Source organism: Protopterus annectens, chromosome 1.part0, assembly GCF_019279795.1.
Source record: "Protopterus annectens isolate FY-2018-M chromosome 1.part0, PAN1.0, whole genome shotgun sequence".
Lineage (NCBI taxonomy): Eukaryota > Metazoa > Chordata > Ceratodontiformes > Protopteridae > Protopterus > Protopterus annectens.
The window spans coordinates 1,985,635,062-1,985,659,365 of NC_056725.1; the positions used below are offsets into that span (position 1 = coordinate 1,985,635,062).

Sequence of the window (24,304 nt, forward strand, 5' to 3'; positions counted from 1 at the left end):
TCCAATGAACTGCATTTCTTTCTACCATTCCCCCCTGTGATGTCACCTATCTCCTACTCTGTTCCTCCCCCTTCTGTAACTCTTACACTACTCAGACTGTGCTAATTTGCTATACGACAGTGGAATTCAGTATCCTAACACTCATTTGCATCAGATTGCCTACTAATGCTTAGTTACATGTCTTAGACTCAGCTTCCCCCCTTAGCAACCACTACACGGTGGCCATGTTGGTTTTGATCTGCTGGTCCCTGCATTGACATTCCATGTATTGCATAAAACCCACATTTGTGGGTTTATAACCTTCGTTGTTATGTTTTATACAGCGCAGCCCGTTTGCCGGGCTGCGCGGTTTAAACATCAGCGATCGCCGAAAAAAATTATATTTTTAAGATATTTGCATCAGGTTACCTTGCCAATGGCCACATATTTGGCCATTGGCATGCTGCCTGATACATATGCACCCTTTATTTGGAGCTGACATGGCTCCACTGCGGTTTTTGCAGAAACGTACTCAGTAGTCAACTGAGTACATTTTTGCAGCTAAAACAGCTCTTACACGGGCTGTTCTGGGCTTCCTGGATCGCTAATCATCCTCATTTGCATGCTATTCGGCCGCAAGTGAGGTGATTAGCTTATCCAAGCCCACTCCGTGTAAGAGCAGTTTTAGCTTGTCTCTTACATGGACTTTGGGCTGTTCCTGGATCGCGAAGGCTGCATGGAGTCTTACACTACTCTTAGACTCCGTGCAAGCCTTCGTGATTCCGGCCCACTATCTATAATGGTAAAGACGGTTGCAGTCATGCTGTCACATTTTCTGAAATGATGCTGGTTATAACAGATTAGGTTGTTTCACTCAAGGTATTGCATTATCTTGTTAGTTAGGTTGACATGACCTTTTTCAGGATTTCGGAGAGAGCTGAGATTTCTGATTAATGTGTGTTATATTAAGGAGAACATGTTTTTCCGATTTCTGGAAAAAGAATTATGGCAGTGGCTTTCTATAAGTCTGGTAATGTATGTATCACCAGGGAGCGCTTTATTATGCATTGTAGGAATGGTGTGTCTCAGTTCTATGGATTTTGGGATGAGGCCGTTTGAACCAAGATGACCATATTATTTTATTCCTAACTGTCTTTTTACTTTGGAAATATGAACAGATACTTTCAAAATTATATTATTTAGCTTTGCCAAAACCAAGAGGCTTACAAATGATTGAGAGATCAAATGAAATCTTAGATGATGCTAGAGAAAAGTATCATGGATGCACTATAACTTGTATACCTTCAGACATATTGAACATTGTACTGTTAATTATGCAAAAAGGCCAAATATTGATAGTGCCATTAACACAGCAAAACAAGCAGCATCAATTACAAAAGTGTTTACTGTTACAAGAGAGCTGAAATCTGGGCAAACTAAAGTGCTGCTGGTAATACCAGTGTAGCTTGAGTGGTTTCCAAGACATGTAAAGCTGTGAACTTACACAGAAGTTCTTAAACAATTACATATTATACAAAAATATTTTTTTGGAATATTTTGAGTGTCATCACTATAATGAAAAAAAATCACATCAGCAGTAGTTTTTAAAGGTGCTAAAGCATTTGTATTTCATCCTTGTTTTAACTTGATTTTTCAGGTAAAAGCAAATACATGCTGCTATTAAATGAAAGTTACCAGCAAGGGTGTAGCCAGACATACTCTTTTTATTCTAGTGATTACATTTTTTTTCTGAGCATCATATCAAGATTGCTTATTTTCTGCGGTCATATTATGCCTACAACTGTCTGAAGCAATGTATTTAATAACATATGCAGTATTGCTAATCTAAAAACAATATTTTTAATAGTTTTCGGGGGAACAGCTGAAAATGTTATTTACATTTATTAAGTGCTGGGGGGGGCAGCATTTTTGAGATGTGTCCATTTTAAGTGGGTTAGCACTAAGAACGTGTGAATACAAAATGGAATTTGCTTACTACACCCCTAGTTCACAGCTACTTCTATGTGAACAGACTATATAGTACAAGGTGACTTACATAGTGCATTCTTGGTTACACCCATGCACACAAAGCCCTATTATTTAGAAGAGAATAACAAGGACCACTGCCAGCATTACAAGAGTTTGAGGAGGGCCTCCCTCTTAAAGCAGAACCAAACCCATAGAATCTGACTGGTCACATATCTCGATTACTAGCTTAGAATAAAGTTGATGTATGTATTATTTTTATGGCGGTTTGGGTTGCGACAATAAACATTTGAGCTATTTTTTTTAAATAAAGGAACATGGAGGAGGGAGAAAGCAATCGTCAAGAGGGAAGGTAGTAATCGTGGAGGGAGGGGGACAACTTTTATGGGCAGTTCCCAGCCCAGCGCTATAGTAAATGAACTTCTGCATCATCATTTCAGCAACGTCTTTTTGAAAGACAGGAAGCTAGGAATCGAACTAACATAACAAGTCTGTTTTCGGTAGTAAGTAAAAGCACAAAAGAATGGCGTGTAAAACAAGGGAATGTTGTTGGGACTCCGAGCACTCTATGCAGCCATTTACTGCTGTACAAAGTGGGTGGTGAATATTTATCTTTTACTGGAGTCTTTTCATCCAGTGTACGACGCAAAGGGAAGAGGGACCCAGAGTGGATGCTGTCGCTTGGGAGGAGGAGCAGAGAAGTAGTGACACTAGGACAGACACCTTTTCAGGTTAGTAATTAAGCAGGACTGGTTACTTTTTGTTGGTCCTTCTGGTCGCAGGCAGTGACAGCTTTCGAGTAGGTTTCTAAGCTAGTACTTTTGAAGAAATCAGGCGTATCGTTTACCCTTTTATATACCCCGGTATTACTTCAACTACAATCTTATTGTCTATCTGTTACAGGTGTAACGGATCCTTGCTGAGGCTGCATTGCACTTCGTTTTTCTTCAGAGGCTGAGATTTGTTTATTTACCCCTGAATGATTCAGTTCGAAATAGTGTAGTGCATGTAGGTTATTGTGTGGTGGAGCTGAAAAAACGGTGGTATTATACTAGGATACTTGTAACAGATTTTATATGAGCAAGATTTTAAAAAGGATCTGTAGTGTGTTATGTGTTGCTTTACCGTATTTCAGTTATTCATTAGTTGGTATGCTGTTTTAATGTGTAACTTATACGCTGACGTGCAATTGTGTAGCTGTTCTATTTTCTCTCCAAAACTGTAATCTGAACTTTTTTTGTGTGTGCTGTCCTGCAGAAGGTATAATCTAGGCCTTTCGTGCGTATATGGTGTTTGGGATGGGGAGGGGGAGGCCTCCATAGGCCATTTAAATCGTAGTTAGAACTGGTATTCTTTCATCACTGTGCACTTCATGCAGCATGCTTTGAACCTGCCTTATCTAATGTATTACGTTTATAACCCTTGGTTGTTTTGCATTCATGGTTACCGTGTCATCTTTGCCGTTTAAAAAAGGATGAGACAGGAGGACTGTCCTTGGGGAAGTTGTCTGGTTCAGTTGTTGCAGTTTACTTGGAAATGATTATATTGTTACATTTTTATTATAGGCGGGTTTTAAGAATGTAGACCCAGACATGATATGAAGACATATTAAACAAGCAGGAAGTCCGGGATTGGGAAACCTATGGGTGACATGGAAGAGCTAACTATTAGCAAACTGTTTAAAACAACAGATGTAAGCCTCTAATGCAGTTTTTAGTCAGACGTTTGAGTGGACCACATTTGAGATGAATAATGAGGCAGTTAAAGGCACCATATGTAATTCTAGTACTGTATTTTAGATAGGTAGACCAGTCCCGATGTGTACTACAAAAAAGAATTGGCTATTTAGGTATTGATGTTTTTTTTTTTTTTTATGAGGGATGAAAGTATGTGTATTAAGAGTAACAAAATATGGTAGATCATTTTTATTTATTTGTTACCTGGGTAAATATACTTTTCCAAGGACCCTTTCTGGGAATAACTAGGGACATAAAGGCAGAAATAAAGTATTCTACATACAATAGTGAGTACAATGGATATAGATTAATTAGGTGGCAATACAAAAGGCATAATACAGTCAGAAAAGGAGGAAAAAAGACAGCCACCAGGCAATGTGCCTCACCAAACAAAATTACAGTGCATTTGTTTACATGGGTAATGTGCTGATTTTAGACCCATTATTTGCTAGCCCAGCCTGGGAAAAACATTTAGAATTGAACAAAAGTAGATCAGGTTTGTGTGAAGTATATAAATATGTATATGAGAGAGATTTACACTCAGTAATACAATGTGTAAAACATGATGGTATTGTTTGCTGAAAAAAATGTTAAAAGGTATAAGGACATACAAACAGTAGAGGAAATTAACTATGGAATAGTATACGAGAGTGGAACTTTATGGATTAAATTTTATGGAAAAGTGTATTGCTCTATAGCCAATAATAGGATGTAGGTTATAACAGGTGAAAAGTGCAGGTTATAGTATACAGACAAAGTACAGTTTTACAATTTGTATGTATACAGCTGTTACCGGACTGGATTTTCTTTTTGAAACTAGAGGTTATGTAGTTGATGGGTAAAAGATTTGTAGTTAGCTTAATCATAATAATTTGCTAACCAAGGAGACCCATTGCACACAGTACCTTTTCAGGAGTTACCTGGGGGGAATGTCTGTCTTTATAGGTATGTACTAAGCTAATGACTTTATAAGGCACAACCCAATTCACTTGTGTCCCTGTGTGTCATGAGGGTTTATTAGGTGGGAGCATGTTAGGAAATTTGTAGAGGTTATATGGGGTGGGTATGTTAGGGCTTTACTGTCTGGCTGTGTCCATCAGAGACATGGGGGCCAGACTCGGGCTGAATTTCCCACCCATTGGTCTAGATTATGATTAGGCTTATGAATGGACTCTGCTTCTCCTGGATAGGAAACCTGTTCCTGAGCATGGGGATCCTCTGAGACACCTGTCTCACTGACATACCCTGTTCAAGTAGCAAGCAAATCTTATATGCTTGGATCTAGTATTTCTTATGCTATTGTAGATGTGCAAAAGGTCCATTTATAGCTGGATCTAAGGATGCCTTGTATGCCATACATAGATCACCTTTCCGTACCTTGTAGGAGACAGAATAGAGAGATACAGCTTTAAGATGATCCTTGTAGGACAGTGCGTTTATACTCTGGAGTCTCCTGGTAAGGAAACTTTGACATTCCAACTTGCATAAGTCTGGTCAGGTACATGCTAAAGGGAGAATTATACTCCATGATGGTTCTGATAAGGGCCAAATAAAATGGCACTGACTTCCTTGGACCTGGATGCCATGCCCTTACTTACAAGTTGGGCGATACAGAATGTTTTTTCTTACTACCTTGACCACATGTTGGTCAAAGGCCAGATTACTGCCTACACGTGTTCCCAGATCCCTGGCTACTGGGTCAATTCTTAGGGGTGTGTCGATGGAGTAATTAGCATATGCAACCATTTCCCAAAATACACTAAAATGTATTTCTTTTATACCCTCTTGTAAGATGTTTGTGTCAAGTGGTCGGTCTAAGATAGCTTCTAGTTTGCAGTCATCTGCAAACTTGGTTAGCCAAAGGCCCTTGACATTAGTCTTTACCTCCCTGAAGTAGATGACAAATAGGAGCAGTCCTGGCATGGAGCCCTGACATACCCTGCTGGTGACCGGTCTCTTAGTGGAGGTGGTATCACCAGTTCTTTCCTCTTGGGTCCTGTCTGGTCTGTGAGGCAGCTGGCAATCCAGCATGCTATGTAGGTATTTGTGCCCAGTTCTGTGAATTTTCAACTATACCAGAGTAAGGTATTGTTTTAAATGCTTTACCTGTATCCAGGTAGGGAGTATGCACTGTTTTCTCCCCAATCCATTGCTTTGGTGACCTCCTCAAAGATGTCCACCAGGTTTAGTAGGCATGACATTCCTTTGACAAAGACAGATTGTGTTGGGTCCAGTGTCTGAAGGTTGCCTATTATGTCTTTTTTGATTTCTGTGTTAATTTGTTCCATATCTTTTTTTATTAGATTAGTCAGACTAATGGGTCTGTTGATATGGTGGCAACTGTTGTAGTCCCCATTCTTATGGTATAAAGTCTGTTTTAATGCTGTAGTTGAAATATGATTCAGGTGGTTCTGACAAGTTATGTTTCAAGCTATTTAGGAGCCATCTTGGGATTAAATACTTTTTGAAGTAGCTTTATTGGTACATCTCCAGATGAGAATCAAACCCTGTGCCTTATGTCTGTAAGGTAAAAATATTGACCATTATGCCAATCCCATAGATTTTTAAGTTTTGCACCCTTGTCATGGGAAACAGCTTATTAACATGTCAGAATTTTAATCCTCTATGCTAACTGCCTAAGTTCAAGGTCACAGAGAAGGCAAATGAGGGCTGAGAGAATCAGACCTTGTATAACAGGAGTTAGAGCCAACAGCTTTAAACCTCTGTGACATCTTTATCATGGTGTATTACAGCAGCGGCATGGATGGATTTGTTCAAGGTGCGTCTCCTACTGAAACAGGAACTCATCATCTTCTTTCGGCTGTTCCCGTTGGGGGTCGCCACAGCGAATCATCTGTTTCCATTTCTTCCTGTCTTCTGTATCTTGCTCTGTTACACCAACCACCTGCATGTCCTCTCTCACTACATCCATAAGCCTTATTGTAGGCCTTCCTCTTTTCCTGTTACCTAGTAGCTTCATCCTTGGCATCTTTTTCCCAATATACTCCGCATCCCTCCTCAGCACATGTCCAAACCAATATAATCTTGCCTCTCTGGCTTTGTCTCCAAACATTCCAACCTGGGCTGACCCTCTAATATACTTATTCCTAATCCTGTCCACCCTCATCACACTCTTCCGTTCTGCCTTTCTGCCTGTACTCTCTTCCACACTCACCATTACTCTGAACTATTGATCCAAGTATTTAAACGCATCCACCTTCGCCACCTCTACTCCTTGCATCCTCACCGTTCCTCTATCCCTCTCTCATTCACACACACATATTCTATCTTAGTCCTGCTGACTTTCATCTTCATCTCTCCAGCGTCTCCTCCACCTGTTCCCTACTCTCACTACAGATGACAATGTCATCTGCAAACATCATAGTCCACGGGGACTCCTGTCTGATCTCGTCTGTCAACCTGTCCATCACCATTGCAAATAAGAAAGGGCTCAGAGCTGATCCTTGATGTAATCCCGCCTCCACCTTAAATGCATCAGTCACTCCCACCACAGACCTCACTGCTGTCGCACTACCCTCGTACATATCCTGTACCACTCTTACATACTTCTCTGACCCTCCTGACTTCCTCGTACAATACCACAACTCATCTCTAGGCACCCTGTCATATGCTTTCTCTAAGTCTACAAAAACACAATGCAACTCCTTCTGACCTTCTCTGTATTTCTCCATCAACACTCTCAAAGCAAGCATCGCATCTGTAGTGTTCTTTCCCGGCATGATACCACTAATCGTCACATCCCTTCTTAACCTAGCTTCCACTATTCTTTCCCATAGTGTCATGCTGTGACTGAACAGGTTAATCCCTCTGTAGTTACTACAGCTGTGCATATCACCCTTATTCTTAAATCGGTACCAAAACACTTTTTCTCCATTCCTCAGGCATCCTCACACTTTTTCCAAGATTTCATTAAACAATCTGGTTAGAAGCTCCACTGCCATTTCACCTAAACACCTCCATGATTCCACAGGCATGTCATCTGGACTAACAGCCTTTCCATTCTTCATCCTCTTCATAGCTATCCTTACTTCCTCCTTGCTAATCCATTGCACTTCATGATTCACTATCTGCACATCATCCAACCTTCTCTCCCTCTCATTCTCTTCATTCATCAACCCCTCATAGTACTCTCTCTCCATCTGCTCAACACACTCCTCGCTTGTGAGTATGTTTCCTTCATTATCCTTTATCACCTTTACCTGCTGCACATCTTTCCTAGCTCAAAATCTATCAGTGTTCATTATGTGGGCTGAGATTGACAATTTTTTCTCAGTTGATCCTTGTCATACTCTGCCTCACTAGTACAGTTACATAGTATCTTTTTTTGCTGTCATTTAACTGTTAGTGTTGTTTTTCTATTGTTTATTAATGTAATGCTAGTTTTATTTCTATTCTGTTTGCTGTGCTTGTCTACTACTGAAATGTTTTATTGTACTGTCTGGAGCTTTTCTCCTCGGGTCTCTACTGAAAAGGGGACAAAATCCCAGTTGGACTAATCCGGTTAACAAATGTCAATAAATAAATAAAATAAATATTTTTAAGTTTTGAGAGGATTATATGTTATTAATGAAGGGAATGGTTGAGTCTTGGAAGTAAGTTGGTCTGCTTGGACTTGTCAGCAAATGTGGTGCTTTGTGAATTGCTTTGTTAGGTGAATACTGTAATGTGATCCTCCCGTCTTCTACATGTGGGGAGATGAGATGTTACTCCAAATACATTTCTGTTTTGTGGTGACTGTGAGTGACTTTCTGGATCCCTTATGTTAAGTAGTTGGTTTGACCATAACCTTTAACTGGCAACAAACACATTTAATGTAAATTTATTAACTAGGATTCAATTGCAAAAAAAGTCCTTGAATTTATTTTGCAGTAGAGTGTTTTATTGCTTGTGTAAATGGAAAAGACTTTATTAATGTCATCTGTGTGTTACCATGGGAGGCAGTTCATAAATAGAGTAATTGTAATAGACCAAGAGCAGAGCCTTGGCGGAATGCTGATGTTAGTTGTGTTGGAGTTGCTTTGTGCTTATTGTTATGAATGCTGTAGTTTCTGAACCATACAGACTTCATTAGAAAATGTATGCTATTCTGAGTATTTCATGGGCAGTGCAGTCAAATGTTACATTTAGATCTAGGAAAATTGCTCCAATGCTTCAGAGAGTAGGATGATGGACCTTTGGAATGAGTAATCTTGGCGCGAGTGGATAAAGAATGGTGAGCTAACTCTCCTGGACTTGCTGCTTCATTTGGACTGACCATTTGCACACAGAAGTAATTAGCATTGGGAAAGTAAAAAGCACATGTTAAAGGAGTAGGTAGTCCCTACAGAGCTCACAGGTCAGGAAGGAGAAAGAAGCCTGCTGAAAACCTTCAGGTCTGCTGCAATTTTTCTGACTGCCTCAGGAAAAGAGTGGTCAAGGTTGGGAAAGTTCAGTGCAGAGAAACTGCAGTTGGTCCTTGTATGATTATTTTGGGGTCTTCTAATGATTGGGAGTGTTAATGGAGTGGGATTTGTGTAAATTGTTTGCTAATGGAGTAGGAGACTGTAGTTTAGACATTTAAACTTCAAAAACAAAAATTTTCATGACAGACTTTATCTCCTATCTGAGTGAGGTTTCATTCATAGACTGCAGATTGAGAGTAGCTCTGCTGTATTTAATGCAAAAAGCATTTGAAGTTGTTTTAAGTGAAGAGGAGGAGGATGGGCACTTGTCTAAAATTTATGTGGAGTTCTACTAAAAGTTGCAAAAGTCTTGACAAAAAACAGGCTGCCTTTACATAGCAGGTTATGCTTATCTTAATCACAGCCAATTGCTGTTTTGAGGCTTCATACTTGTGTTAATGTTTTTCAGTGTGCAACAAAAGCAAAAAAAAAAAAAAAAAAACAAGCTACTGGTCCGCCAGGTAGACAAATATACAAAGAAAACCTGAAGTAGTTAACTAAAGTAAAAGAACCATGAGCATTTGCTGAGCATTTCCAGAGTAAAGAAAAAGCAAGAAGCTTTTGAAAGTTAACCTATACTTGAGTACAATGGAATTGCAATTATGCTTGGTGAAATTAAACTATTTTAACAGTCCGAGTCCTTGAGACCCAAGCAGTTATGTGCATTTCAGTGAAACAAATGAATTAAAAAAAAAATATACGTATTCTCTGTTCCAGACTTACAAGGTAGCCTTCGTGTGTCTACTAAAGAGGGGTCTGCACAGCCACAGAGGAAGGGCTGGAAACAATAGAAAAAAATGGGAAATAAGTACCAGCTAGTATTATTGACTGGAAGATTAAATGTGCAGTGGGCATCCTCCAAAGGGTAACAGTGTGATTAACCAGTGTTTGTACCTTATACAGCTGATTGTTGCCAAGAGGCATTCCAGCGGTCCTGAGTGGTTTTTTGCACTGCACAGTTTATGATCACAGATATACAGCTGGTGGCTTGTGTCCTATATGAGTAGTGTTATGTTTTGCAAAGGTTCACAGTAGTGACTGCAAATGTATAGGTTTAGCAGCAGGTCAGGAGCCATCTATTAAATGGGCAAATCCAATGGGCACAAGCGCCCCTTTTCATTGGCAGAATTGGGAGTGAATTTCTCAGAGTTTCAGTGTAGCGTACTGAAGCCTTAAGAAGTCCTAGTATACAGAGGATGATTTAGTGAAGGGAAGTAGCCTTAATCCTGTACACAAAATACAAGACTGTTACTTGTGTGTCTCCCTGTTTCCCCGTGCATGCTGTCTGTACACCTTGCAGGTGGGGATGAGGTACTTTAGCATGTGGCATGGTGGTCTTAAGCTATGAGAGCTGTAGATAAACCTTTAGCTGTAGGTTGGGGTTTGCTTATCAGCCTCCACTTGCATACTGCATGAACGTAATTTACTGCAACATTGTGGCAGAGCACAGAGTGGCTGTGCACTAGTTCTCTTGGGTATGGAGTAGGGGAGGGTGGTAACTTGCTATTATGTGTCTTATTCAGTCTTTCATCCAAGATAGTTATGGCCTCTGGACCTTTTCTTTATATTATGTTTCATGCATTACTATTTTTAACTTGTAATGTAGTGCTGTTTCCTGAGATTTAACAGAATATATGGGGTTCATTAACAATCTTGTAGGCTTTGAGCGATGAGCAGCAGCACTACTTGAATATGCATACTGCTCATCTCGCTTACATGCTTCTAAGAATGTTTCTGTGGTAGGCAGTCATGAAAAGGTGCAGGGAAGCTAGAGTACACAGTGTAAACAAAACAGGTTTTCTGCAGGCAAATTTTATTATGTGAGCACGTGCGGACAACTTGTACAAGATGCGTGGAACTTTATATGGGGAGCATGTATACAGGTAAATCACCAAAAACTGCCGTAAGGGTAAAAAAAAAATAACTGGCTCGTCCAGTCCGTAAGCTTTATTGTGCTTTCTTCTAGGGTCTTGGCACTTGTTTACGAGCATGTATACAGAATACAATGGGATTAGTGCAGAAGTAACATGAAAGGAGGGTAGACTAAGGAAATGTGTTCAGATAATGCAGCCAAATATGCTTGTATCACAAGTAAACAGTTTAACAGAAACACTTCCATATTGATGCAACAATTTAATCCTGTTCACCCTTCTTGGCCTATTTACATAAACAGACACCAAAGGATGCGCGTGTGGGACGCAGAAAATAACAGTGTAACAAAGGAGAGTAAATGTAATGTGTAAAGTGTTGCTAACATGCTGAGTTGAGATAACCGCAAAGACAGATCTATTAGGGGCTATTCGCATAAACTGTAGTTACTGAATACAACATGTAATTACAGGGTATATGTGCCTGCTAACTGACAGTACTGCTGTATTCTCAATTTCATCATGTATAAACAAAAAAAGAAATTAACCCTGCAGCTGTTGTCATGCACATCAGAAAGGAATATGTTTTTCCCATTTGTTGTCATTTGCAACCATAACAGAGGGGTGGCATATTATCTTTAAACATATAATAGACAAGCTTGTGTTGTACATCTTGCAAATCCTAAACAGTAATATAACAACACTGATACACAGTGACAAATAACGCAGAGCTGATGACATTTCATTAGCTTAAGGTCTCTACTTGTAAATAGAGTGCATCTGCTGAGCAAATATACTGGGCATGCTTATATGAAATGACAGCGAACACTGCCATAACAGCATGTAAACAACCCAAACACACACACATTTCGTAACACATGCCCAGTCAGACTTTATGATGGTCTTGCATCATGTCATACAGTAAGAAATGTTATGCCTGTTCTGTAATGCTCTGAAGTATGAAGAAAAGAATAGTAGTCGTACATGAATGTCTGGGTGAGGACATGCAATAGCGAGCATTATTAGGAAAATGGGTAGTGCCTTACCACAGTCAGTGACATACTGAACAATTGCATCTTGCCAGACCCAGACTTGCCAGGACAGATATCGGAAAGCTGTGTACAGACGCTGCAGAAATAGGCATACTATTTGTCATGAGGAGCACCCTTTTAATGAGTTTGGATCCCCTTCTTCGGAATTTGAGATCTTAAAAATTGTAGTCCTCTGACTGTGCCATAACTGCTTTCTTTGCATAAACCACTCCTATTTATCAGGGTCATCTGACACGTTACCAGATTCAAATCCCTGCCTGTCATACTACATACTTTCATACTTTACAAAGCTTTGTATTGTCTGTGTCTGCCACAGGGGGATGGCTTGTCACAACTGAAATTAATGTATGAAGTAAGAAAGGAACTTTGGTGATTTGTACAGTATTAGTTTGACAGAATGTTGACTGAGGCACCTATGTTAATACAACTGTGTGCCATCCAGTATCAATGTTTCTTGGCCAAGGAAGTCAGTTATTTTGTGCACACACTATCTCAGAATTGAACCACCCTCTGTGTAGATGCAGTATACAAGTCTGTACTCTGTGCATGTGTCACAAGAGCACTCCCCCATGGCATTCACAGAACAAGTGTTTACTGCCATAAAATTACAAAATGTTTAGATTTATTTGTCCAACCGAAAAATGGATAATAGTGAGCTGTGTATCACATATGCCACAGTGGAAGTCTTCTCACAACTGAGACTACTGTACCTGTGCGAAGTCATTATTACATCGTGGGATTGTGTTGCAAACAATTTTGTATGGGATAAAAGGAATGGAGTGTCCTCTCCAACCATAAATGCAGACATTATAACAAATATAGAGCATTTTGCATGAATGATATCCACAAGGACACACACTGCTTAAAGTCAAGAATTTTGAACTCTTGACAATGTGACAACAGAAGCTACATGATATTGTGAAGAATGAAAACCATGGTACATTTGTAAGATATTTGAGTGTTTGAAGGCGTGACATCATGTTGTTGCTGCAATGGATGTGTGCCTGCAATTTCTTTTAAAAGACGCTCGTCTGTCGCACAGCATGATGCCTGTCAGTGTGACTGTGGAATAGCAGTCATGCACAATGCACGGATTTATACTCATGCCTTACTAAGGAAACAGCATGCAAAACATTCTCTCTTCCTGACATCACAAGAGAAGCTTTAGTAATTTTTCTTAGGAAAGTCAAATGGCATCATCAGACAATTTCTCTGAAAAATGAGCAGTTCTTGTTTATAAGGGGAATCCCCACTACACATACACAGATAGGGGAGTAACGACATCAACTGTGTACACATTCAGTCATACTGATACAGCGGAGTCTAAGGGGTAATGGCTGGATTTGAACTGACTACCCAAGATCACACGATACAGAACACTGTGAATCACGTGGCACACAATGTTGCTTTGCAGTTGTGGCAGTGCACATTTCAATGGATGAGGACATTGTTTTATTGGGTGGTGCTTTTGCTAAAAAGGAAAGAAGCTGCTTGAAGAGCACAGTAACCTATTACACAACTACCCATCCTGTATGCGTTAAAAGCCTTCCCTACACTGCACAACAGACTAATATGCCCACAGAATAGTCTGTTCTTGCGAGATTAAAACCACCTACCTTTACGCAGTCTAGATAGCACACTATCAACCGCATCACAGGATAAGCAGTACTACAGCTGTGAAGTAGGTCATCTTTGAAAGCATGGTGTAACCATTGTGTTTCCAAAACTTTTTTTTTTTGCTTGGGCATGCTAGAAATTTAAAGGGTAGCCCCCTGCCAGTGAAAATCTCCTAAGTGGAAGTTTACCTGAGAGATGGTGTTACATAGCCAATTGTACATGACAGTACACATACTATTTAGGCAGTTTTGAATTCAAACCCTCTACCTCTCCGGTTGCAGAGCCTACAGAACACAGTAGTAACCACAAGTGTCGGAGGAGAATTCTGACTTTTATAGTGAGAGAGTGGACTTAAAGGATGAACTTTTCATTGTATTGCAGAGAAGTTACAGCACATCTGTTAAGGAAGATGTATGCAATTGACAAAGTTACACACCCTAAGTTCAACTATGAAATTTGAACCTCCTACTTATCTCATTACATAATCCTAGAGAACACAGTATGAATCACAAGCTTGTATCGGAGTCGCAGGATATATCTGACTCTAAGGGGAGAGGGTGCTCTTTTGAAAGATGACCTCATCAGTGTGTTGTAGCAAAGATGTTCGTGTTAAAAAGTGCAATAAAGTACAGAGCGTTTCATCCTAAGATAGTTATGAGACATGGCACATGTGCTTTGAAGCATTACGTATGGCTACTAGAACCACACCCACATGTTCAGCACCTGGCAAATTCAAACCACCTTCTACCTAGTTATATAATATTATAAAACACAGTATGAATCACATGCACCACAGGAGAAGTCCGACTTTGAAGATGTGAAAAACTCACATTGGTAAGTTTCAAAACTTCACTGCTTTGAACATCGGCTACTGTGCATCACAGGTTTTGGACAAATGCGTGTGTCTGGGCGGACCAACTTAAACAGCACTATGCTTGCCCCAGGTAGTTACACTCACATGCATACAGCTCTGATAACATCCATGTACACTGTTTGACCTTTACCTGTTTCACAGAATGGGGTGGCCATGCCAGTCACAACTGTAAAACAGTGGATTGTCTAAGTATTTATGGCAATTAATACTGGGATGATTGTATGCAAATAGTAACCATTTATTGTTGTCTGACAGTTGTCTTGGCTCATACTTGTACAATGTGCATTGATAATACAAAACACACTTCCGAAATATGACAGTGCACTTCTGAATAACCGTGATGGATTTATATGTGAAAATGTTACACACCTTTGTAACAAAGTTGCAAGTAAAACCACTGGAGTGCAGACGTACATGAACAGACTGGTTTAACGAAGTCATCAGTATTGTGAAATGCAAATACCTTGGTTTCAGAATACCATTAAAACATACAGAAGCTGTAAAACCTATTCTTTGTTGTAATTTAACTCTGTCCTTGAAACACTCATTTGGCAAGCTGGTTTACTCAGCTGATGCAAAGTATTAGTGCACTTGTAATCATATCTTGAGGTGTTAGAACATGGAATGGGAATTAGCAGTCGTCTATGATGCTCCGTACTGACATTCGTACAACTAAGCAGTATACACATACTACTTTACCAGAATATGATGGAATACAGATGTTAAGAACATGTTTCATGATTTGTGATTTATACATTCTCTACTGTTGCAGCCTTTCTCACATATATGATACAAGATGTTCTTCGTGTTTCACTGTTGCAGTCATTGCAATTGGGTTATCCTGCTGGCAGGCTACCCTCAGTCTGCCTGAATTCCAAAGTCTAGGTCTGGCGTTGGTTGCTGTCGCCTCTTCCCTAACGTCAGTGCGCCAGGGGTATAAAAGTTGCAGCCGACGCCATTTTCTTCAGTCTTTCTAGCTGCGCTGTGCCAGAAGCAAAAGCAGTTTGCAAGTGCCGGTCGGCCGACTCCCGAGTTTTTCAAATTCTAATTTCAGATCCGAAGTCTTCATTAAAGCTAAGTACCCCTTTGGGGAAACTTCTTTTTCTTGCTCCGGACCAATGTCAGAAAAAGTTAATAATTGTATTTCTTGTGGGAAGCAAATATCTCAAGGATTTTCATTCTTACTGTATTCCTTGCATAGGCCCTGACCATAATGTTGCTAGTTGTCGGTTTTGTGCTAGATTTAACCAACGCACTATTAAGCGTCGGTACAATTTTGCATTCCATTACTTTGGCAGAAGGTTTAATTACATAATGCCGTTGGAAGAGCCGACTACCGGAGTTTATAAAAAGCACAAAGAAAAAGAAAAGGACAGGCATCCGAGATCCAAAACAGACAAGGCTTCTGCTAGGTCTGTCGCCGGTTCTCAGTGAGGAGCTTTCGCAGCCCCTGATGCCCGCTACCTCAGAGCCACAGGCTGCTTCCGACTCCCATGTGGAGCCAACAAGGCCGCTGGAAACTCAAGGTATTGGACTCTCGGAAACTATTCCCTCAGATGGGTCCGGAGCCGCTGAGCAGGCATTGGCTTCTGAGGGTGTTTTCAGGCCTACACAGTTATATGTGAAACCTAATAACCAACAAAATCCCAAGTGCAGAAACCAGCGTGGCTCAGCTATAAAAAAATAGTCACGAAGTAGATGGCATAAAAGCACTCTGAAATAACCCAAAGCAGCAACAACTAAGGCTTCGATAGCTGGTATAAATCCTTTATTGTAGAACGACAACAGAACACTTCGAACAAGCGCTTTCGCCTGGTTGTACCAGGCTTTCTCAAGTTAAATTAAATTAGTAATTCTTGTCCCTTTTATATTTTGAAAGTTAGTCATGTGCTTTAATTAGCACTTACTAATTGAAGTCATTAACCAAACTCGTACTGTTACAAAAGCGTAACTAAACAATGCTACTGAGCATTAAGTTCGTTAAAAATGCAAGCTTGAATTAAACGTATGCTCACATGTTCTTCTAAAATCCACTGTGGTAAAAAATGTTCATTCAATAATATATTAAAACCAACTCTGACATAACATACGTTAAAACATTTTATACATAAATTTTTAAATATTAACAAGCATGTACACACTGGAGGCGTAGAAAACCCAAAACATTGTCAGACTGTGTTCATAGGGTAATTGAATTGAAAACCTATAGTTGTCTCCATCTGTGCAATGCAATAAAAGAAATAACACTAAACAATAAAAAATTCCAATAAATGTGAAATAGATTAAACAGTAGATGTGAGTGGTAAAAATAAAAATAATCCGTGTAACCCTAAAAATACCCTCTGTAAATGTAATTAAAGCAGCTTATCTCTGTTCATCTTTAGCACACTCCTAAGGCTTATACTGTCATTCAGGCCCGGGGGTTGGGTGGCATTTAACTTAATCTGCCAAATTAATTCTCGGTTTTCTAGCCGAGATTCCCAATCCCCACCCCTGGCATCTTGGGTAACCTGCTCTATCACAAAAAACTTTATTTGCATGTCTGGACAACTTGAAAGGTGTTTATAAAAGGCATTTGTGTCTCTCTTTCTTTCTATATCATTGAGGTGCTCATAAATTTGCCTTTTAAGCATCCTCTCTGTCTTCCCTATATAGAAACTATCACAAGACATGCAGACCCCCAAATATACCACTCCTTTAGTTGTGCATGTATATCTACCATGGGAGTTCAAGTGAAACTTTCTAGCAACTAGGTAATAGCTTTCCTTTTCCATCATGTAGCGGCACTGGTTACAGGCACCACATTTGTGTGTGCCTAATTTCTTTAGAATTTGCCCTGTAGTTCTGGGATTTTTATTCCCTTTTCTAGATTCGAATAGCCCTTTTAGATTGATGTCTCTTTTCCTAGTATAGCTCACTTTGTCTGGCAAAAACTGATGGATATCATTGTGTGAAGCTAAAATGGGCCAAAAAGTGTTAATGGTGTTTTCTACCAAATCTGAATCCCCATTGTAGGTGTAGACAAAATTGTTTTTTAATGATGAATTACGTTGTTCATTATTAGGTTGTGTTACAGGCAATCCTTTTCCTAGAAGAGGGGGGTACACAGATTCTCTTTTCTCTGTTACCTCTGATGCTAGTGTTTTTATCAGTGTGTGAGGATATCCTCTTTGCAGAAACATGTCCTCCAGGGTGTTTATCTCTTGCAGGAACAATTCCATTGTACTGGACATCCTCGAGGCTCTTATAAATTGCCCCTTTGCTATGCCTCTCTTAGTGTAGTGGGGATGCCCATTATCATAGTGTAAAAAGGTGTTAGAGTGCGTCTTCTTTCTGTAAATGCAGGTTTGAAAACCACCTGCTGTCATGTCTTTACATTGAGTAAAGAAAAATCACTAATTTCATGTGTGAAAGCCAAAATTGTAGTAGTCGAGTTCAAGTATCTAAAGAAGTCCATGAACCTGTCCTTACTACCGTTCCACAAAATACATATATCATCGAGGTAATGTTTGTAAAATAAAATGTGTTCCTTCCATTCCGTAGTGTGAATGAAAACCTTCTCCCATCTATAAAGGACAATGTTGTCGTAAGACGAAGCACATGAAGCGCCCATAGCCACCCCTTTCTTCTGTTTGAAAATCTCCCCATTGAAATAAATGAAGTTGTTTAATAAAACAGTCTCCATAAATTGGACTATAATGTTAATCAAACTTCCATTTAGATCAGATTCACTAGCCAAAATTTCATTAAACCAGTCCAAACCTGTGATATGTGGGATGCTGGGGAATAATTCTATAATGTCTATAGTAATCATTAAAAGGTCAGGATCAAACAGGTTCAGTGTGATACTGCCTATAAATTCCCACGAGTCCTTACAAATATATGTGATAGTGGAAATTAAATGTTTCAAATTTTGATCTATGAATATTCCTAAAGGCTCTGTAATGCTCCCAGCACCTGCTACTATAGATCTAAATTTGAGAGGTGTTAAGCCCTTATGCACCTTTGGTATCCCGAAAATAACAGGGATTTTTGGTTTAGGTACAGAGAGGAAGTTATACAATTTCTCATTGATACCCCCCTGATTGAGGTAGTCCTTCAGCATATAGTGCATCTTAGAAATTGCTAAGTTGTATTCATTTCTTGAAATAAGTTCATAAGTCTCTGCATCTTGCAGGGTATTATGTATATAAGTATCGTATTCAAGGTTATACATAAGGACTACCCCTCCCCCTTTATCGGGTTTCATCACCCTAATACTTTCCTTGTTGATATATTCAACCAGTTGTAATAAATGAAAGTCCAAATTACTTGATATTTGTCTAAAATGTGAACTACAACTGTCCCGAAGTGTTTTTTCCACTAGTTCATCAAAAACTTTCAAATTAGGGTGTGTGGGGGGGTTTAAAAGTGCTCCGTCTACTAAGGGTATAATCCAGTTTCTCTTGACCTTTAAAATAAACAGCTAAATTCAGCTTCCTAACAAATAATTTAAATTCAGTTAATAGTTTAGAGAGGTTCATGGGGCGTGTAGGGACAAAATGTAACCCTTTTGTGAATAGGTGAAAAAATTCAGAGGTGATGCTAACATCTGTGTAGTTGTAAATCTTAAAATTGTTTTCATTAAAAATCTGACACCCTTCTGTGTCCAAATGTAGTTCTCCTAAATCATCTACAATACAAAATTCATTTTCTTCATCTATCTGCGCCCCCTGTTCCAACTCTGCTGTAAATGTGTCTGATTCCTCCCCAGCGGTCTGCCCTGAGGGTATTGACAAACCTGAGACTGGTTATTGCTGTCTTTTCGTGCTAGACGTTCACTCCTTCTCAGGGGTAGAGATACAGGTGTAGCAGTCCCTTCATACATATTATTCTCAAAATTGTTATTGTCTTTCTCTGCATAATTAAATCTGTTATTCCTTGGTATTGGGTATGCTCTACCCTCTTTGTACTCTATTAAATCTCTTTCTAACTTCCTAGCTTTGCGGTCTATAACTTTTAAGCAATGTTGGTCAACCTCTATAAATACTTCGTCGTATTTCTTTTTAAAACTCAAAAAATTTTTATGTTTAACAATGCTGTCATTTAAACTGGTGAGCTCATTCAACAAAACGTCAGCTTTTCTCTGATAATCTTGAATCATTAAGTTCAAAATCTCAAGGCCTGTCTTATCAAACAAATCTAACAGTTGGGAATGCAATGTTGATCCGACAGTAGCATTGTTAGGAAATTTGAAGCAGCGGAGCCCTTTGGGCACTCGCTGCACCTTAATACATTCACTAAGATAATTAATTTCTAATTGAGCGTTTTTGTAGGCATACAGTTTATTGCTTAAAATTTCAAAATCTGAGTCCATTCGCTCAAATTGTTTATGTGCAGTACCTTGTTTAAAGATGTATTGTTGTTATGTCCATGCTCTGAAATTAAACTCCTGGTTCGCGTTTTGCACATTATCATTAAAACAATCCCTTTGCTCATATCCATGCTGCTGGTCTTGTTCACCATTGTTGTTAGTTGCTATTGGTAAATTGGAAAGTATAATATTCTCACCGCCATTCGGCTCCTGAGTTTGTGTATAAGGTTTTCCTTTTGCTTGCCTTTGTTGCTGGTTACCCGGCAACGATAAAGAGCAGTCAGGTTTGGTTGCAGTCAGCAAGTTGCTGATGTGCGTCATCATCGTTAAAAGTTGGTTAAATTCTTGCCTAGTAACCGGAGAATCATTTCCTAAGCAGTATTGGCGTGTTTAGAAAGTCCGAACCAGCTGGGTCTTCCGCCATGGAAGGAAATATAAACAGTCCAAAGAGAAATCAAATAACCAACAAAATCGCAAGTGCAGAAACCAGCATGGCTCCGCTATAAAAAAATACAGTCACGAAGTAGATGGCATAAAAGCACTCTGAAATAATGATTAGTGCTCAGTAGCATTTTTTAGTTGCGCTTTTGTAACAGTATGAGTTTGGTTAATGACTTCAATTAGTAAGTGCTAATTAAAGCACATGACTCCCTTTCAAAATATAAAAGGGACAGGAATTACTAATTTAATTTAACTTGAGAAAGCCTGGTACAACCAGGCGAAAGCGCTTGTTCGAAGTGTTCTGTTGTCGTTCTACAATAAAGGATTTATACCAGCTATCGAAGCCTTAGTTGTTGCTGCTTTGGGTTATTTGAGAGTGCTTTTATGCCATCTACTTCGTGACTGTATTTTTTATAGCTGAGCCACGCTGGTTTCTGCAGTTGGGATTTTGTTGGATATGTGAAACCTACTACAGCTTCAAAGGGAAAGACTAAAGCAGCACTAAAGACAAGTACAGCATTCTCCTGGACAGGCCCCCATGTCTAAAAAAAACAGATGCTTAAAATGGCCGAAGACCTAATTACTTTGATCAGGGGGTCCCATCCCCCTCCTGATAAGAGGCCTAGGCAAGAGTTGGAATACGAATCTTCAGACCAGGTTTCCATTTCCTCTGATTCCTCCTCTGAACGGGAATATTCTCTTCCTCCATATGAGGATTCTGATGCTGAAGAATCTATCCCTTCAGCCTCCCCTCCTGAGAATTATTCTTTTGGGGAGACGCTGCATACTATGAGGGAGCATTTCCAGTGGGAGAGCCAAGATTACTCTGAATCCAAGAAAAGGCTCGGAGACTTTTATTGCCTCAGCACAGGCCCCTTGCTATCCCACCTGTTTTAGACCTTGTAGATGTATACATCTCCAGACTCTACCACCAGCTCCTGTTAAGCCAGACAGATACTACAGGGTTCCTGATTCACATACATTTCTTTATAAAAACCCTGCTGCTGACCCAGAAACCATCTCTCAGGGTCCCAAAGGGGGTCAAGGCTTCTACTGCAAAAAACCCTATCCCCTCTGATAGTGATTCTAGGGCCCTAGACAGATGGGGTAAAAAGATTTATACTTCTGCTACCTTGGCTGTAAGAGCTTTAAATTGCCAATTTCATATAATTAAATATCAGCAACATCTTATGTCATTGCTTAAACAGGAAATGTCAACAAATTCAGAATGTGCACACAACAAAGAAATGCAGGATTTATTGCCTGCATCTGAACAAGTTGGAAAGCATACTTTGCAATGTGGTTTTGATTCTCGAGGCCTCCTGCAGGGCCGCTGTTACAGGTTCTGTCATTAGGAGGCATGCTTGGTTAAAAGAACAGAATCTGCCGGATCATGTTGAAGCAAAACTATTAGATGCTCCTTTACAGCATGATACGTTGTTTGGTGTTAAAGCAGAAGAGGTGTTGAAGAAAATGGAGGACAAAGCTAAATCTATGCAAACAATCAAGGATTTCTTGCAGGTACAGCCTCCCAGATTTAGTAGGAATTGGCCTACAAAGATTTGGTCCTTTCCAGTGTCCGATAGGCCACAAAGAGGCAGATATAGATGCCCCAGAAGCAGATCACAGCCCCAAGGCTCATACAGGCCTAAACAATGGAGTGCATCTACCTCCAAGAGCGGAGAGGAAAAATCACAGCCATACAGGAAACAGTCTCAATGAATTTGCCCTTCCAGCACCAAGCGCTTATCTTTTGGCTGCCCCTTTGGGGGGAAAACTAGCACTTTTTTTTACAAAATTGGCACATGATCACCCAGGACAAATGGGTTCTAAATATAGTATCACAAGGCTACAGGTATGCCAAACCTGCCACGCAATCAATGGGCAGAGGCACAAAAACGAGTTTCATCCCTCATGGATATGAGGACCAGTCAACAAGTACCAGAGCAAGAGCAGGGACAAGGATTCTATTCAATACTGTTGGTACACAGAAAAGACGAAGCCTGGAGACAAATACTGGACCTATCTATTCTATAAACGCATGATATTCCAAAAGTCAAAATGTTGACTCTGCAGCAGCTTCTGCCCATGTTGGGCAAGAAGGCTTGGCAATCAGACAAACATGCAGAAGATACCTCAAATTCAAAGCTGGCTCAATGCACTACCAATTCTCTGCACTGCCCTTTGTGAAGACCCTGGGCACAGTGGATAAGCCAAAGTGCCTGGCACCAGTAATTGCATACTGCAGACAAAGGGGAATACAAATGTATCCTTACTTGGACGACTGCCTTATTCAAGCAGAGAACAAGGACATTCTCCTACAGCATCTGGCATTTGTAAAGTGATTGCTACCATGCCTAGGGCACACAGTCAATGAACAGAAATCAAATCTAGTACCCTTTCAAGAGATAATATTCCTGGGAGAAAGTTTACATACAACTGCCCAGATGACTTGTCTCATGCCAGACAAACTGAGACAACTGACTACCTATTTCAAACTGTTGGCAACAAAGGCCCAGTTATCTGCAAGAAAAATTCTGCAGGCTTTGGGCTTCATGGCATCATGCATCCTACTAATTCCATGTGCAAGACTGCATATGAGGAAACTTCAGTGGTACCTAAAAGTGTTTGGACTCAACATTACCAGAGCCTGGAAACAATAGTTACTCTCATTCCTGCCTGCTACAGGAGTTTCGATGGTGGGCGAAGGCCTGTCACCAGAACAAGGGACAGCCATTCACTCTACCCCTAGCTACACAGACATTAACAATGGATGCATCGGATTATGCCTGGGGAGCCCACATGGCAGGAAGATGTATTAAAAGCACATGGTCCAAAAACCAAATGCATCTACATATCAATCAAAAAGAGATGCTAGCTGTTCAAAATGCCCTGACGGCCTTCAAGGACCTACTTCATCCGGGACAACTACTGATAAAGACAGACAATACCATGGTCATGTGGTACATAAGCAGGGAGGCACTCATTCCTAACCACTTTGCAGACTAGCCATGACTTTGTGGGACACAGCATTGACTTACCAAGTACATCTGCACAATTCCTGCCAGGAAAGGTAAATACTCTGGCAGACTAACTAAGCAGAAACCCCATGGATCCCCATGAGTGGAAATTGGATCCACAAGTCTTCAGCATGATAACAAGGAAATGGGAATGCCCGGACATAGATGTATTTTCCTCGCTTCACAACTGCCAACTAAAGAGATTTTGCACAAGAACTCATCACAGACAAGCATGGAAAGTGGATGCCCTTTCTTTCAGCTGGAAAAACTTAACAGTATATGCCTTTCCTCCTCTGCCTCTCCTCCCCAAGGTGCTCCTAAAGGTCAGACAGGAAAAGCCGTAAATGATACTGATTGCCCCAGACTGGCCATGCCAGTACTGGTATCCAATCCTAAGGAACTTGTCTCAATGCCCAGCCTGGACCTTGTGCCTCATCTACTGTCCCAGCAGAACAATCCGATCCTGCACAGCCAACTCAAGACCTTAAATCTGGCAGCATGGTGGATAATGTAGTCATACAAAACACCTCTCTCACTAAAGCGGTGATGGATGCCATTTTGGAGGCCAGGCGGCCTAGTACTAGAAAATCCTATGCTGGAAAATGGAAGAGATTCTGTGCTTGGAACCAGGCACAAGGAATTGACACAGCTGTACCAAACATTCCTCAGCTTTTGCAATACTTGACTGAGATGCTGGACAAAGGCCTATCTTTTTCATCAATAAAAATTCATGCCTCTGCCATTTCGGCTCATTACAATACAGAGCCACCAATCTTTTCTCATCCTTTTATTAAGGCAGTACTTCAGAGGGGCCAAAAATTTAAGGCCTCCAAGGAGATCACCAATACCTGCATGGGACCTCAATTAACTCACCCTGCCTCCTTTCGAGCCAGCCACTGCAGCTGATATATAAAAG

General features: G+C 40.2%; 1 protein-coding gene across 2 annotated transcripts in view; it reads left to right on the forward strand.

Moving 5' to 3' along the window:
• Window positions 1–2,177: 2,177 nt before the first annotated feature.
• RNF144A (ring finger protein 144A) overlaps window positions 2,178–24,304 on the forward strand; it is a 731,556-nt gene continuing 709,429 nt past the window's right edge. Inside the window, exon 1 of one of the 2 annotated variants that reach the window (XM_044070579.1) lies at window positions 2,178–2,696. The gene's annotated coding sequence lies outside the window, so the exon portion shown is untranslated. The remainder of the gene's footprint in view (window positions 2,697–24,304) is intronic. The other variant, XM_044070569.1, reaches the window with a different exon arrangement.